This window comes from Coffea eugenioides, chromosome 9, assembly GCF_003713205.1.
Source record: "Coffea eugenioides isolate CCC68of chromosome 9, Ceug_1.0, whole genome shotgun sequence".
NCBI lineage: Eukaryota > Viridiplantae > Streptophyta > Magnoliopsida > Gentianales > Rubiaceae > Coffea > Coffea eugenioides.
The window spans coordinates 12059737-12066666 of NC_040043.1; positions in this window are offsets into that span (position 1 = coordinate 12059737).

A 6930-nucleotide genomic window follows, 5' to 3' on the forward strand; every position below is an offset into this window, starting at 1 on the left:
TCCTCGTCTCACCGTCGAAAAAACATGAACTACTAAGATCGGAGCATTGGACACGTGTAAGCCACTCAGCAATGACGTCGGTTGTCTCCCCACCAATGGCGCTGTTACCATCCATCAATCTCCCATTCCTTTCAACTCTGCTGACTCCACTCTCGGACGCCACCTTGCTCGCCGTCTCGTCCAGGTCGGCGTAAATGATGTCTTCTGCTTGAGAGTATGTTTGCTTCACTTTCTTTATGGTTCTTGATTTTTTGTTTTTTTATTGTGAAATTTATTTCATGATTTGAGTGTGTTAGAGAGTTTGTGCGAATTTCTGGTGAATGGGATGAGATTTCTATCGGAGAAGAAGAACTATGGTCAAAGTCCGTCTAAATTGAAGAATTTAATTTAAAAAGACAGATATACCCATCACTGATTGTACAGAATATGTAAAATATGGTGTTGCCGCGCAAAAGTCCTACATTAGAGACTTCAAAATAGTCGAAGGACTAAATTGGCTAAAAAAAATCATAAAGGACGAAATTGGTTTTAGTGTAAAAGTTTAGGGACGAAAATGGCGAAATTCCCTAATCTTAATTACCAATCTTATTCTCCTTAAATGTAAAAATATCAAACCAAATGTCATCTTAATTATCCATCTTATTCTCCTTAAATGTAAAATAAGAAAACAAAATGTCACCTTTTCTGCTGGTTTCAACAAATGGGAAAAAAGAAAAGAAAAAACGGAATAATGAAAAAATAATAATAAATCGAAAAACCCATTCCATAGTAACAAACACACTATGGATTTTCATCCAAATCAATTATTGTTAACCACCTTATGATACTAACAGTAACAGTGATTCTGGAATTCAAACCAAACGGCTCCTATATCTTCTTTATTGGGTCAATCTATGAATAGCACGAACTTAAGTACATCCGTTTGTATCAAATGTAAGTTGACATGATAACCCCATAAAATTTAGAATTAAACCGAAACATATTACCCGATTCTTATCCATTCAACAGGTTAATTGATATGGCAATCTTGAACATGATACAGGGCACTTACCTTAATTTCTATCCACTTTTTACCACCATTAAAAAACCTACTTCCCTATGGAAAAATAAGGGGTAGTTTCAGCACACATTATTATTATTATTAAGAATATCTCCCATTATTCACTTTTGAACCACTACTTATAATAAATCAAATAATCCTTTTTAATTTTTTTTTTAATTTTTAAAATTTTTTCTTGCAGTGAAGGAATGAAATTTATGAAGCTGAGAGGAGAGAATGGAAGATTTGAAATTAAATTCCAAAAGTCAATAAAAAGCATATATTACCTAGTGTATAGCTGACTCTTCCACGTGGCTTCTATGATCTATACCATCAGCCACTCAATTTGAATTTCTCTTTAAGTCTTCAAATTTGGATTGTAATTTTTCAAAGAAAAATTATTATGGTTTTTATGGACATATTTTTTAATTATTTTTTTATCTCACATATATTAAATCATTATATTAATTTTTTTATAAAAAATTTAAAAAAATGTAACCCAAACATAACCTTTTATCTTTGTTTTGATGGACCACATGATGTGAAATTTGTCAGGTCGTACCTTCAACTGGCCACAATAGGCAGTACCAACAAGGCCATACGGCACTTTTTCCTGATTTCCCTCACGTTTCTTTTGGACATGGAGCTTATGGTTGGATGGTTGCTGGATTGTCGGTTTGTACAAAGTGTGGAAATAATGATTGAATGTATTATATTTTTCTTTCTAACTGTCGTAGAAAAGGACAATTTAGAATTTTTGAGAGAAAATTTAGTTTGTTGGACCAATATTGTTATACAAATAGTAAAATAAGGGAGGTATATATAATTTTTAAAATATGAGAGGAGCTCTATGCAATTATTAAAAATCTTAGGGGAGGTTTGCGAAATTATCCCTTATTACAATCTGTTTAAATCATTCATCAATAAATAAAAAAAAAACTAGTAATTAATTCAAGCACCTGAGGACTTTGGCCAATAATTCTATCAATGCCGACTTTGGCCTCATGAATTGTCTCACATGTTGTCCCATTTGTGATTAAATTTGAATGGTGCACGGTTCCAATAGTGTCAAGTTTCATTAGCGGCTTTTTATTTGAATCCTAGCTAAGGTTTGCGGCAGCTATTATAATTTTTTTGTTAATCCTCACTTATCTATCCTACACCTACTCCTACTCCTACTTTAACTTATTTTAAGGGAAGGGTCCAATTTGATTTTCTAATAAATCCAATTGGACCCTTCCCTTAAAATAAGTTAAAGTAGGAGTAGGAGTAGGTGTAGGATAGATAAGTGAGGATTAACAAAAAAATTATAATAGCTGCCGCAAACCTTAGCTAGGATTTTTATTTGAATCCTAGCTAAGGTTTGCGGCAGCTATTATAATTTTTTTGTTAATCCTCACTTATCTATCCTACACCTACTCCTACTCCTACTTTAACTTATTTTAAGGGAAGGGTCCAATTGGATTTATTAGAAAATCAACGGAGACTGAATCACCGTCGAATCAAACATATGCACTACACATCCGTATTGATTTAAACCACTTAAAATGACAAGTCACACATAGTAACAAGTGACGATTATAATCTGATGTTGGCAATGCACAAGATCTCAAGAAATGATGAATTAAGCACACTGGGTGCTGCTGTGGTTGTGATTCCATATAGTTGTTCTTATCGCATTATTCGGTGTATATTCCTATTGTATTGTTGTATTTATATAAATGGCGATGTACATGAATACAATACTTCGCATACATTAAGTACAGTTATTATATCCAAACTGAACAACGTACAGTACAATTACAGTAACCCTATTCCAAATTAAGCTACCAAGGTATGTTCTGTACAACGTCCGGTGTGCCCCCGAGGCCTCTAACAGACGAAATCAGCATTGGAAACCAAACTTGGGACTTCAAAGAATAAACACATTTTTTAATTTATTTTTTTATATTCTTAATTATTTTTTATCTCATATATATCACATTATAAAAAATATTACAGTAATTATTTTAAATAATATTCTATTCAAATACACTATAAGACAAAGTAAATTGATATAATTATGCTGTTATCTTGATTTTACTTGTATTGATTTTCTCAGAAAGTTCCTTCCCCATAAAGAAAACGTTTCACAATTTCCCTTCTGCAAGGTTAGGCAGTATAACCTAGATGGACCGACCAGAAGGCATGGCCACCAAATCATAGTTGTCGCATTTATTAGCACGCGGCCAACTACTAGAGGTAGTTGGGCTGGGCATGTCAATCCAGCTTCCCATCCAACACTCCCATCAAACCAGTTTACATCATAACAAATTCAGTACACATTCAGAGAATACGGGCACGGACGATTGTCAGAGACAATCTAACAACTGTTCCCAGCTATAGCCTATATGTTAAAGGTCAAGCTTTTAACAGCAAAGAGAAAAAGAAAGAACAAATGTGTGGGTTTATATGCTAAATACTGGGGATCTGGAGCTGTATAATTTTTCAAATAAAAAATGTGAAAGTGGCATGAAGGGTTAATACTTTCTGAAAAGTTGCTATGCATTGTAAATGGTTTATACAACTTGCGTAATTAATACACATAGGATCCAGGTGAAAAGTAACTAAATAGCGTGCATCGATTATAAAGTTGTGTAAACAAATAGCGAATTATAATTTGTTTAAACAATATTATACTATTCAAGAACGGTTACAGTGAGTGATTAGTGACAGTCATTTTAACCTCTCTCCAAAAGAAATGGTAGTCTTTTGCATCTGTATTATAAAATTGTTGTGTTATTACAAAACATATTACAAAATTGAGTGACGTAACGATAGATCAGTCTCTTAAATGTCAAGACTTAAATGCTCCAACAACCCCAGGGTGCTCTTTATTATGCTAGAAGTCTCGACATCTTGTCAAATAATGGATGTATCACAATGACACAATAAGCTCCCACTATATTCTCAAGCAGAGACTAAAGGCTTTCAAGATGGAAAGAAACCCAAACCTTTTATTTTGATTCCCACCCAGTCTTTGTCTCCCGTTAGATAGACATTGAAGTTTATCGTCAATTTGTTTAGACTTAAAGAGTAGGATCATTGGTATGATTTGCAAATCAAATTTAAGAGTACATATCAAATTCACATACCTTGAGACATCGAAAATATCCTTCTGAAGAACTGCGTAGCTTTTAATCACCAGACCTCCAATCACCAAGGTTGTAATCTATAAACTTGAAACCATCTAGTCTTATCTCACCTAACTCTCCCATTATGTTATCTTTTTAATGATAGGTAAAACGTGTATCAGAGTGGTAAGAGATATCAAAAGCCCTTAGGATATTTATATAGTCTGTAATCCCTCCCATCATGGAATAATGGTAGACCTTAATATCTTCAAATATATGTACTTTATTTGTTAAGTATTATGATAAGATATAACTTGATAATCACTATAATTATAAGGAAAGGAACAAAACAGCATTATATATAGCATATTTAAATAGAACATAAAAAATTCTGGAAATGGCTAGGCAATTTATTCAAACAAATATAGAACAAGAATAAATGGTTTTTTTTTTTAATTACCAGTTCTTCCTCTTGATTTGAGACCTATGATTCAGATAGATGGAGGTAAACTAATGAGCTTGGATATTAATGAACTTTATAGAAGAATTATCGATCGAAACAATACTCTTACCGATCTATTACCAACAAGTAGATATATTCCAAGATAATTAGTAATATGTCAGGAGAAAATAGTTCAAGAATCGGAGGATACACTTCTAGAAAATGGAATTCGTTGCTAACCAATGAAGGATGGTCATAATAAAGTTTACAAGTAATTTTAGATGTAATTGAAGGCAAAGAAGGAAGATTTCCCGAGACTCTGCTTCTCAAACGAGTCAAGTATTCAGGGTGTTTCGTTATTGATAGGGGCCCTTCACTTTCATTACACTGATGTGGATTGCCGAGAGAAATAGCAATAGAACAGACATTTGTAATTCGTGGCCTAATTAGACAATATCTTACTTCAAGCATAGGTATTTCTAAGAATAAAATTCGAAAAAAATGAACTGGAAAATTGTCAATTTAGTCCTTAAACTATTTCACTAAAGCCGATTTAGTCCCTTAACGTTTTATTACATGAATTAAGTCCTTTAACTAAAATTCTTATGCCAATTGAGGAGCTATACGGTGCCGCCACCCAAAACATATATTTTTGTACCTAGACCAACGACGAGATAGGGGCATTTTTGGAAGCACAAAATACAATTTTCTACGAGAAGCAAGACATCGACCATTTTGGGACCAAATTAGGAGCAAAAGAGCAGCGAGAGAATAGAGGAAGAAATTAGGGACCATTTCTCTGGTTAGCAAAAGTGTTTGTTTTGAAGTTTTTAAGCATTTCTTGTATTCTTCATGATTTCTCTGTTGATTTCCCTAATATTACAGAGCTCGCAAGGCAGCAACGGCAAAGAAGAAAGATCCGAAGAAGGTGGTTTTGGAGTTGCATTGGAATTTTAATTGCCATTGGGATTTCAGCAGTTGCTTACTCATACCTGCCTCAGGCAAGCAAACATCAAGAAGGGTCTAGTTGTAGTGAGACCTCCACTGGTTCTTGCATCAGCAGCTTTGATACTGCTTAGGCATGGATTTGGATGAATGTTAATTAGCTTTGTCTAAGACTGCTGGTTTTTTGCGATTTTGCTGCCTAATAATGGTAGTTGGTATAGCCTGTGCAGAGATTTAGGCACATTCCATTCTTGCAGTGTTAGGAAAATTTTCTTTAACATGACTATTCGGCAGAGAATGTGCAGTCCAAAACTAATTGAACTAGAGTTGCAGAAGTGAACTTTAAAGGATAAGCATTCTTGACTTTTGCAGAGGAATCTTTTCCCCCCCTCCTCTTAATCTGTGAATACGATGCTTTACATTTTAAGGAGTGTGAATATTTAAAAAGATCATTGTTGAAATTCAAGATGAATGATTGGCTTTGGACAAATTAGCTAACCAGAGAAATGGTCCCTAATTTCTTCCTCCATTCTCTCGCTGCTCTTTTGCTCCTAATTTGGTCCCAAAATGATCGATGTCTTGCTTCCCATAGAAAATTGTATTTTGTGTTTTCAAAAATACCCCTGCCTCGCTGTTGGTTTGGGTATAAAAACATATGTTTTGGGTGGCGACACCTAAATTGGCACAAGAATGTTAGTCAAAGGACTTAATTCATGCGATAAAACGTTAAGGAACCAAATCGACTTTAGTGAAATAGTTTGAGAACTAAATTGGCGATTTTCCCAAAATGAAACCACTGTATAGGAAATACTTCAAGAAGCTATGCAGGGCGTCCCATATTACTGAATAGAGCACCCACTATACATATATTAGGCATAGAGGCATTCCAACTTATTTTATTAGAAAGGCATGCTATTTGATTACCTCCATTAGTTTGTATGGGATTCAACCCAAATTTTGATGGGGATCAAATGACTATTCATGTACCTTTATCTTTGGAAGTCCAAGACAGAGGCCTGTTTACTTATGTTTTCTCATATGAATATTTTGTCTCCGACTATTAGAAATCCCATTTCAGTACCAACTCAAGATATGCTTATGTCGTTCTCTATATTAACGAGTGGAAATCATCTAGGTATTTGTGTATATAGATATAATCCATGGAATAGCAGAAACTATCAAACTAAAAAAAATGACAATAATAACTATGAATATACAAAAGAACCCCTTTTTTTTGTAATTCCTATGATTCAATTGGAGCTTATCATCAGAAACTAATCAATTTAGATAGTCCTTTGTGGCTCTGGTGGCAACTAGGTCAATACGTTATTGCTTCAAGAGAAATTCTCATTGAAGTTCATTGTGAATATTTAGGGATTTATTATGAGATT